Source organism: Ostrea edulis, chromosome 10 (genome assembly GCF_947568905.1).
Source record: "Ostrea edulis chromosome 10, xbOstEdul1.1, whole genome shotgun sequence".
In the NCBI taxonomy this organism is placed as follows: domain Eukaryota; kingdom Metazoa; phylum Mollusca; class Bivalvia; order Ostreida; family Ostreidae; genus Ostrea; species Ostrea edulis.
Genome location: NC_079173.1, coordinates 2,554,157 through 2,565,989, shown reverse-complemented (window position 1 = coordinate 2,565,989; position 11,833 = coordinate 2,554,157). Strand labels below are relative to the sequence as shown.

The 11,833-nt window shown below is 35.1% G+C and overlaps 1 long non-coding RNA gene across 1 annotated transcript in view; it reads left to right on the top strand.

Annotated features, from left to right (window-relative positions):
* The first annotated feature begins 1,670 nt into the window (after positions 1-1,670).
* Positions 1,671-11,833, top strand: part of LOC125666548 (uncharacterized) — a 38,818-nt gene continuing 28,655 nt past the window's right edge. Inside the window, exons 1-2 of the long non-coding RNA XR_008799204.1 lie at positions 1,671-1,959; positions 10,947-11,018. This is a non-coding gene — a long non-coding RNA (uncharacterized LOC125666548). The remainder of the gene's footprint in view (positions 1,960-10,946; positions 11,019-11,833) is intronic.

Genomic DNA, 11,833 nt, shown 5'->3' with positions numbered 1-11,833 from the left:
TATATTGAGTTCTCTACATGGACAATCGTTATATTGAGTTCTCTACATGGACAATCGTTATATTGAGTTCTCTACATGGACGGTCCCGGTATTCCTTAAAACGTGTCACAAGAATAATTTTGAGGTTTCTTTATTATTGAAAATAACATTCTGAGCAATTGTGCTCTATAATGCTTCACAAAATATTTTCCTGTAAAACATATCTAGAGATCAGAGTTTCGTACATTACTCGCCTTTAAATCACTTATTACGTAATTAATCATTTTGCTGACCTCAGCAGTTACAGAACATTGCAATAAATAACCATGATTCAATAATTCTAAATTATCTTTAGTTTTTGAAATATTTAGAAAATACTGCTAACCCCTTCTGGTCCCTTATTTAAGTGAATGGCACCTAATAAAAACTTGATGTCATATAATTGTCTCGCGTCATTATTCATGAAAGGTGAAGATAACGAACAGTGATCAATCTCTTAAAGGCATAGGGTCTATCTTTTATCTCACAAATGACATCCCAATATTTTGCTAGAAGAACTCCAAAAAACAAATTTGTAGTAATAATTAAGAGTTGTTTATCTATAGCTGCAGCACCTTGAAATTGAAGTCATTTTGACGTTTTAGCCCTTTATAAAAATTTTGTCTGGAGGACAATATATTAAACTGGCACCCCGCTGATTGGTGGCTGCACACAAACATAAGAGATGCAAAGTCAACAGAGTACCAGTTTAGGCAAATGCGAACAGGGAATTATTTTGTAAATACTATCGTTATCTAATGTGTTTGTGAACATTCTGAAGAACTTTGTGTGATTTTCTGGTTATGATCTTAAATTTCGCCACCTTTTTTGGAATATGCAAAATTTCACCAATATCTTAGACCCTATGCCTTTAATTCCTATAACATAGATGCTTGGCATTTTTAAAAAGTATTAGGGAGCCTCCGTTGCCCAGTGGTTAGAGCATCGCGCTCAAAGTCGCACGGCCTCTCACCTCTGTCGGCGTGGGTTCGAATCCCGCTCGCGCCGGTAAGTGAGAAAGTTTCCCAGTTTACTTTCGGAAGGTCGGTGGTCTCATCCCAGGTAGATTGTATCTGGGTTCTCTCTTCCACCAATAAAAACTGGGCCCCACCAAATAACTGAAAAATTGTTGAGTGTGGCGAAAAAAAAAAGAAAATAAAAAGTATTAAAGAGAACACTGATTATTAAATATAGAGATTTGAGCAAGTCTAGTTGTTGAGAAACAAGCGAAATACCGCACTTACAATTCTTTGTTTTGTAAACAAGGTTCATGCCATGTTTTCTTTGCATATAGATCGCTTAATAAAACAGTTATCATGTTCAAAAGAAAATGAGATGTGACAAACATTAGAAACTGTTTAATTGTGTTCAGAATTACATGTATATTGTAAATTGAAAAATCTGCTTTATACGAAATGTTTACTAGTATATCTAACCTATGTAAATAAAAACAGGACCCGTGTTTTGCTAATAAAGAATTGTGAGCTCGGAAAATTGACATTCCTGAACATTAGATAGAAATACCGTAATTGAGCATAGTAAACATGAAAAATGGAAAAATAAAATTTGAAAATGTTCAGTGTGTTCATGCCACTTTAAAGAAATGTGATTCGGCACATCTTTGCTGACACAATTTCCTACACGAAATCACGTGCACAGTGAGGTAGTTAGAGGGAGACTTTAATTCATTAATCAGGAAGAACTATTTTCATTCAGTGTAGAGTCAGTGTTGAGTAGCAGTACTTTCCTTCATATAATAATGATGCAGTTGGTGGTTTTGTTGTCTGTCGTGCTCTCTGTGCTTTACAGCCAGGGGACGGACGCCTGTCCTGACGAGTGTAGCTGTCGTAAGGCGTCTGACTGTGATGGGACTTATGTATATTGTTATGATAGAGGACTGAGCGGAGTACCTACCAACATCCCCACGGACACCTGTAGACTGTAAGTTATTCTAAACCTCTCAGAGTCCAGATCAAAGTATACATATCACATGATATATAGTAATCAAGAGCGGCGGGGGGGGGGGGGGGGGTCATTCTATAAGCCTCTGTTCTTCATCATTAATCACATAATTATTTCATGTAATCAAATTATACATGTCGCATAATAATCTAAATTTCTACACGTAATGAAGAGGGGGGGGAGGGGGGGGGGGGTCAACCATTCAATTAGCCCCTGTCGTTCAACATAGATTACACGATTTTGTCTTTTCTCTCTCTTTTTTCGTTGAAACAATAATCTGTTTCAATTTTCATCTAGATTAACATTTGAAGATTACATGTTATCATTCATTAGGAGAAGATTAAAGAAAGATGTATGGAAAAGTGAAGATAACGAACAGTGATCAATCTCATAAATCCTATAAAGGTGAAGATAACGAACAGCGATCAATCTCATAACTCCTATAAAGGTGAAGATAACGAACAGTGATCAATCTCATAAATCCTATCAAGGTGAAGATAACGAACAGTGATCAATCTCATAACTCCTATAAAGGTGAAGATAACGAACAGTGATCAATCTCATAAATCCTATAAAGGTGAAGATAACGAACAGTGATCAATCTCATAACTCCTAAAAAGGTGAAGATAACGAACAGTGATCAATCTTATAAATCCCATAAAGGTGAAGATAACGAACAGTGATCAATCTCGTAGATCCTATGAAGAATGCAATTTTGAGAGAGGGGCACATTTTTTTTCTTACAATTTCTATGACAGCGATATCTCAGATATGCGTCGATCGAATTTCGTGAAATATTAAGAGATGATATCATGATAGATATTCCGATTTTAATTACGCCATGCATTACGTAAGATATTTGCTTTTCTCAATTTTAGAGGGTCAGTTTGTCACAAACTTCAAATTTTGCATGCATATTTTGTCGCGTTATATTGAATACCTTTGAATACACAAATAATTTGTAAATTTGTATAGAACGAAATTTGTAGAAAATGACGATACTTATTTGACAACACCAGGTTTTAGGCGCTAGCCACTTAAACAAGGGGCGAGGGGGTTCAAAGTATGTTCATAATCACACGGGTAAACACGCGTTATCGGTGATTCTGGTAAGTTTATTTGCTCAAAGTCATTGTGATTGACGTTCGTTAGGGCATGGCAACCAGTTTCCGTTGAACCCGAAATATTAAAAGAAAAATGCGCTGGTGTATTATATAATATTGGTGTTGAAGAATAGGAAGTTTACTAGTGTAGAATTTATCAATTTCGGTCCAAGTTTTATTATATATGAATGCAACCCGCCATTTTCTGCAATTTATCAACCATCACTTACTGTCAACAATATAGCGTATCGTCAATGTCCGTTGAAACAAGTTCTGTCAATGTACAAGCAATAATTTTGATTTGAATCCATTATCAGAAATACGGTTGATTATTTTGTTTGTTATTGCAAACTCCGGATTAGTTATCGGTAATTAGGTTGATGTTAATGTGGAGAATAGTAAGAATAACACGAATTACTCAGCATTGACCATTTAATTCATTGTAAAGGGTGTTAAGGATGTTCGTTCCATGATTCACATCATACTTAAAATTATTCATAATCAACCGATAAACAAGTTTTTGTTTTTAATAACCAGACAGTCCACCTTTGTTTTAAAATTATTGAATCATAATACATTTTTGATTCCGTTTGACATTGAGTGAATTAAAGAATTCAAATGTTTCTGAGTTATCCCCCTCCATGTACGTTAAAGTCAGCGTCGTAATTGGGTCATTGTTGTTGGGCGCGGATCCTTGTAGGCCTCGCTGTCCAGAATACTCTAAAATATTTTCTATACAATTTAGGTCTGGGGAATTGCCTGGCCATTCTTCTTTCGTAATAAAGTTTGGTAAATTGTTTTCACACTAATTTTGTGTAAGAATGGCAGTGTGAGGTGTCGCTCCGTCTTGAACAAACGTAGCGTGTCCTGGATATTGAACCAACTTTCGTTCGTCAATCCTACACTGTTTTTCTGTCGATTCAGAGCAGGTTTTAGTGCTTTTAGAAGAATTCTATTCACATAATAATCAGCATTAATAGTTTTGCCAGCTGGAACAATGAGAAGTTTGTACAAAACCTGCATTCTCATCGCACCCCATACCATGATTTTAGCGCTTGACTTGACACAGTTTACGTCTGGAACCTCATCTGGCTGGGACCCCCATACAACATCGTCCTGTCGGTTCGGAACATGAAGCAACTATTTTGTATTGCTTATTTGAGTTATGAGATTGATCACTGTTCGTTATCTTCACCTTGCATTCATCACTAAAGATATAGTTTACCCAGTCTTCAGCCGTCAAATGCTTGTGATCACGAGCAAATTTCAATGTTTTTTTTTTTACCTTTGTGTTTTTGTCAGTAGTTGTTTTCTCGATCTCTTAAATGCCTTCCATTTATTAACTTTTCTCAAATAATTAAAAACGGTTACATGACTCACATTAAAGCCTGGGTTCTTAAAATCCCTACTGCATTTTCTTGTTGATTTTCCTCGTTTGTATTCTATGTTCTCCACCTCTTTCTTAAATATACCCACTATTTTCGATGGCCGACCCGATCTCAGTTGATCGGTTAGTTTATTTTGTTCTCGCCTTCGTCTCCACCTTATTACCCACTAGTAGTGGGAAAGCGGGGGATCTGACACAGATACTTTACTATATAATGCCTCCCTGAGCGGAAGGCGTTGGAAATGACGTCACAATTGGACGACCACCAAAGGACATGTAGAAACAATAGAGTTATTGTTCTCGTGAACAATAGAAGGGGATCATATGACAGCCTTACCCCACTGAAGGGATCGAAGATCAAAGAGCTTATAGGACACAGCTCTGTATAATTGATGGAGATTAAAACGGGGATCAAACTACAACCTCGACTGAGTTGACCGATAATAAAGGACCCGAGTCTGGAAATTCCGAGTCAATTCGGGGATACGGAAAAATCAGTTTCTAAATGATTGACCTTACTTATACCATACAGTTTTTAATTCATTTTCAATAAATAATTGAACCTTTAGTTAATAATTTGGACAGAAACGGTTAAAAGTAAATTTGAAGTTTCCCTTTAAATTGCTTTATTCGTCATTTTAAGTGTAATATAAATGTAATATCATGTTCAGACGTGTATAGAGATCGTCCATTCATATCCATCCAGGTATGAAGCTACAGTGAAGCGTGGATTTAAGGTTGATCGATCCTCATGTGATGTCATAGGTTTTTACAAAAATCTTAATAATATAAAGTTTGCGCATGAAAGAAATGTATCTTTCTGAGGAATTTTATTCACTGGATATGATAAAAAAATCTGGTAAACTATTAATATTGAAAACGTTTATATTTTCCATAGATAATCAATTATTTATGATTTCTAAAATGTTGTCAAGGGCAATAACTCCTATGCTGGAATTTCCTTTACTGGATGTCTATTATACATTGGTTTCCCTAATATCCACAATTAATCTATACATATTTATGAATTAGCAGGGGTTTTTTTTTTAAACTGTTGATATTTAGATTTTGTTATTTCAAAAGTTTTTATCTATTTCTAAAACGTTTGCTTTTCTGATGTTAATGTATACTTCTGTTTTTGTATGTCTGACATCTTTAAAAAGTTGGCAACATATACATTTTCTTTGGTTATTAATTAATTTAAACTATATTGAGTGGAAATTAATAAAGTGTTTTCACTCTTAACTATTAATATTAATAAGTCACATGAGGATGGAGCTGCCTTAAGTGATCTGCTTATTGCAAAATAATGTATTCATTCAGGTATAAAAAAAATCGAATTAAAAATCTCAGATATAAAAAGAAAGTGAAATAATATATTCATTCAGGTGACAAAAAAATGCGGACAGGGTGATAGACGTGTTGAATCATGTTTGGTGTAGTCAAAATGTGCCCCGAGTTATGAATATACTGCCGTGAGACATGCAGTGCTCAGTGCTCAGGACGCGATTTCATCAAATTTCGTTATAAATAATCATTTTTCTTCTTTCAATCGCTGAAAACGTTATATTTACTAATACGTCAAAGAGACGACAAATTATATTTATGGATTATCTTTAATGTGTATTTATAGATTATGAGCCAAAAAAATGTGTATATCCCAGATCAGGAAACAAATAAGGCTGGGGGTGCATAATCCATGACCTAAGTGTGCCTGTGTATTAAACTACCCCTCTAGTCTCGTTCAACCAGAAACTCAGCTGTCTCCGCAAATCGCCGACGAGCAGAGAGTCGAGTCTAGTAAAGACACGCGATAATAACCGTTACCACTAGCGAGCGCTAATTTAGTTTCGGTTTGATTCTCTCCAACATCAAATGTCGATATTTTTTATTAATTAGTTGATCCTTCATTAGTGATACTAATGGGGAAATCATTACTATGTGTACAATAGGGGAAAAAAATTGCGGTCATTGTCAGCAGGAAATTTAACTTTCACCTCCCAAAGTAATTTTGATAAAACTGTTCTACCATTTCCCGTGGGTAGAACAGAAAACAAATCCTTTCCTTTAACAACGGTTTTTATAAACACTCTGGTTGTAAATCCTTAAGCTAAAACGGCAAATTCAATCTATTGCAGATTTCTTCGGTAGTCGTTATTTTGGAGGTGTGTTGGATCAATCAATCAGATTAAATACCGATATTTTGATAAGCCTCGTTGTGACTTTACAAACCTTATCGAATGTCTTTACCAGACTTTCTGCTTGTCGGAGATTTACGGAGACAGTCGAGTGTCTGGTTGCACGAGACTAATAATCCTCATGTGACCCCACCAAGTGCGACTTCTGTTGAAATATCGAGCCCGACACGTACGATTTGAAATAGCGATGAATTTTCTCCCCCCCCCCCCCCCCCCCCAAAAAAAGTGACGCGCGGATGCGCAGAATACAACTAGCCCATCAAAGATGATAATGAGCTGTATTTCATTATCGTAGTGTCTCAATTAAGGTGAACCAGTCGCGGTAGCTTCGTATTAGAGCGTTCGCTTCGTAACCGCGAGGTCGTGAGTTATAACCCTGTCATGGTCACGTCAAACCCAAGACGTTAACAAAATTAATGACTGCTCCTTCGCCAAACCCACGAAATCACATGTCTTTCGGATATCACCTAAAAAAATGGAGATCATGTGTCGCGGCAGGCGTTGGCACGTTAAAGAACCCTCACTGCTACGGCCCTGAGCGCATAGCATTGTTCTATATTACATGTATCGTACTTCACCTGCAGTTGGTGAACTCTCAATGTGAGTGAGAAATTCTCGACGAGACGTTAAACAAATAATCAACAATTAAATGGGCATGGACACGATTTGAGCTGAAAATTTAGAAATTTTATTTTTCCACTTATAATGTTTAGAATGCTTAACTAAGATATTTCTAACGATCTTGAAAAATTTGAATGATGGTCGTTGAGGTATATGCGATATGCAGAGCTCACAATTCTTTGCTATGTAAACAAGGCTTGTACCATGTTTTTGTTTACATACTAGGTTAAATATATTAGTACTGTAGTTCGTTTTAAACATATTTTTCAATTTACAATTTAATTTTGAACACAATTAGATAGTTTATAGTATTTAGCATATATCATTTTGTTTCAAACATCATGTTTTCTAGTAAACTTATATCTTTAAAAACATGTAAAAGTAGCTACTTTAAGTAGCTTTAAATACCTAGGTAGCTATTAATAGCTACGTAGGTAGAAATAGTCTTTGGAATGGACCTGGTTATATATGTTACATGTTTATGCCCATTTTGGCCCTGATTTGGTAACGTAAATTCTATTTCACATAGGCCCTAGACTGTACTGGACCTAATGCCTGGTTTATGAAGCAGTGCACATTGTGTTTTGTTTAATCATATATATATAGATCTCTCTCTCTCTCTCTCTCTCTCTCTCTCTCTCTCTCTCTCTCTCTCTCTCTATATATATATATATATATAATGTCGTCATAATTTTCATTTTACCTGTTTGACAGGTTTCAGTGAGTCTAATACGTTCTTTTCCTTTACCCCTCCGGTTACTAGACAGCTGGGTCTTGTGTGAGTTACACGACATGCATCGTCTTCTTCTGTTCTTGACGAAGTCTTTCGTTGTATTTCATAGATCAATAGTAGCTTATCAAACGCTCATAAACAAATATGTACTGCATACACCCCAAACTATTAAATGTGTATTTCATGATGATCGACATTATTAAGCCTAGGCCTAATACACGAAGTGTCGACTGTTGGTAAAGGTAAACAACGATAAACCGGAAGTAACCTTGTGGAACATTTTTGACGCGACGTGACTAAACACAGAATAAACACTGTGTTCCGGAGTAACTCGAAACACGGCTATTAAAAATTACGTCACAACAGTAGTCAGCGGAATGGTGAAAAAGACGTTCCGAAGTTTTGAAATTGGGCCCATGAAGAAACAATATATTGTCTAGATTGAATGCTGGTTGTCAGAGGAAATAACAAGGAATTTCATGTTGAGCATGTTGAGGGGGACTGCAGCATCCAAGTAAATAGACTACATACTATATTTATTCTTCTTCTTATTTCAGTATTTTAAAATTCAAGTAAAGATAATTTAAAAGTAAAGTTGAACAATCACGGCTTTGAACATCATTTCTAAAATATTCCTTATTTCTATTTCCCAAATTTGGTAAAAAATGCTTATAATGATCATTGAATCAGCCATTCTAGCTATTTGAGTGCATATAACTTGATATATTCAGAAATGTATAGGTTCATGTACATTGTACATGGTATTGGAGGTTTATTGTTGTGACGTGTATCCCAAAATGTTAATTTTTTTAACATTAAATACCACAATATTCAACGTCATAGTAACAAAAAAGTATAGAATATATGAAAAAAAGAAAAACATTTCTAGAAAGCCTATATCCCGAAGATTATTATATACAGAAATTATCAATATCCCAGGCTAGGCCATTTTTCATGGTTCGTGGGTCATGTTCTTTGTCTCATTTTGGGAAAACTTACATTATGATGAATATAAACTAGTAGATTACTTAAATTTTCCTTTGAAATGTGTGAATGCTCACAACTAAGAAAATTGAAGAATTTGTGCAGATTCATTGACAATTAAAATAGACAGATAATGTAAACCATTTAGTCTTAAAGAACAATGGTTATTCGATAGTTTTGAATTATTTGTTGAAAAAAAAACACCCATCTGGTACTGAATCTATTGTCCTATTTATGATAAACTACTCCTTTAACTAGGTATTATATTGCGTTGCTGATCCTATGTAATTACAACAGGTACAAGAGGTTGGGTAACTAACTAAAATAGATGTTTTACGAACAGTTTTTTTTTTGGGGGGGGGGCCAAGTCTTTATAATATTCTTGTTTATAATTTTAACATATTCTTGACTATACTGTCAAAATGGTGATGTCTATCAGTGGTGGATCCAGGAATTTCATAACGGGGGTGGGGGGGGGTGGCAGTAGAAGGCTGGGGTTGCCTTGAAGCTTTGCACCGATGGGGGTGCAGGGGGCGAAGCCCCCGGAAGCTAACGAAATTGTGCCAATAAGAGAGTGGGTTCTTTTTCATTTAGATAGTGAACATATAACGTCTGCATAGTATATTATTTTGTTCTTTTGTGGGCGTTTGTAATTTACCCCCCCTCCCCCCCAAATTCAAATGGGGGAGGGGCGCCCGCGCTGGATCCGCCTTTGTCTATCAAACATTATACACATTCTTTCTGTTGATTTGCAATTTGTTTTTAATAGAAATAGATATTTGGGTGAACGTGGAATAAAAACTTAGAATGATCTAATTAACCCATTACCATTAAAAAAAAATATGCATATAAATATCTCAATGTAGAATCTAGATATCTAGATCTACAATATCCATTCAAGTATAACTGAAGTTGAACATTTAATGGAGATCACAGACGGTATTTGAGCTGCAATGTAAATTCTTGATAATACTTAACTGTTTTTCATAAGTAAACCATAAATAATAGTAAAAAAAAAAAAAAATACAAAATCAAGCAAGCAGATGAAACATTTTATTGAACCGGTCAATGCAGCATATATGATATAGTTATTCAGTTTCAACCGAACAACAAACATGGACAATTCCGTAACAAAACAGTTATTCAAAACTCGGAAAACATTTCGTAATTAACCCAGCTGTGCATGAACAGTAAGCATCGATGACAGCCGATCCTGCAATTCAATGGTTAGACGATGTGGTGTTTCTTTACTTCAAATGCAGCGAAAGCATCTAGCGCTGAGAAATAAGTTATAATTACTGTTTCTTCCGCGTTTTTACCCACTGAAATTGTGTGAACACAAGCTTCTCTGAAGTATGTCAAACCCTTTGACGGACTTTTCTGTGAAAATTCACGAGTAAATGAGGAGATTGAAAAGGTTTCCTTTATAAGATCTAAATCGCCCGCCATGCTGTTTACATAAGTTGACGGAGTCTGAAATCATGTGACGTTCGTTGTCATCGGTGGGCGGGGCTTGGAAGAGTGAATTAAGATGAATCTGTATTCTTCGTTAACGCTACCTCTGCCGCACCGGTCATTTTGACTGGTAATGCGTAGAACAAGACTACATAGAACAAGTGTCTATAAATCTTTCAAACTACGAACATAAAATATATTCGTGATCTGTACATGTATATGTAGGTCAGCTCGATCTATCAAACCATATAACTATTACACGAGTGAGAGAATGTCAGATTCAACTTGTTGTTTGTAGAATTGAATACAAATATATCATGATTATCCATTTCGATGCATCTACCACCCCCCCCCCTTTCTAAAACTTGATTGTTCATAATTTAGATATTAATGGATTACAAACTTTCAGATTTTATTAATAGCGTTGTATTTCAACATGTCAGTGGTCATGAATTCAGATTAATCAAGATGTCTTTATTATTCAGATACTTGGAAAGTAATCAAATAACAGTTTTAACAGATGGAATCTTTGACTCGCTGGTGAATCTAGAGCTACTGTAAGTATCTTTATATGACTCGCATTTACTGTATGAGAACTCGTATTATGTACTGATGTATCATGATAAAGTCGTATTGTGTACTCATGTATCATGATAAAGTCGTATTATGTATCATGATAAAGTCATATTATGTACTAATGCATAATGATAAAGTCGTATTATATATTCATGTATCATGATAGTCGTACTGTGTTTCAGGATAAAGTCGTATTATGTATCAAGAGAAAGTCGTATCATGTATCATGATAGTCGTAGTATGTATCATAATAAAGTCGTATTGTGTACTCATGTATCATGATAGTCGTATCATGTACTCATGTATCATAATAAAGTCGTATTATGTATCAGGAAAAAGTCGTATTATGTACTCATGTATCAGGATAAAGTCGTATTATGTACTCATGTATCAGGATAAAGTCGTATTATGTATCGTGATAAAGTCGTATTATGTATCATGATAAAGTTGTATTATGTACTCATGTATCATGATAAAGTCGTATCATGTATCATGATAAAGTCGTATTATGTATCATGTATCATGATAGTCGTATCATGTACTCATGTATCATAATAAAGTCGTATTATGTATCAGGATAAAGTCGTATTATGTACTCATGTATCAGGATAAAGTCGTATTATGTACTCATGTATCAGGATAAAGTCGTATTATGTATCGTGATAAAGTCGTATTATGTATCATGATAAAGTTGTATTATGTACTCATGTATCATGATAAAGTCGTATTATGTTGTCATGTATCAGGATAAAGTCGTATTATGTATGAGGATAAAGTCGTATTATGTATCATGATA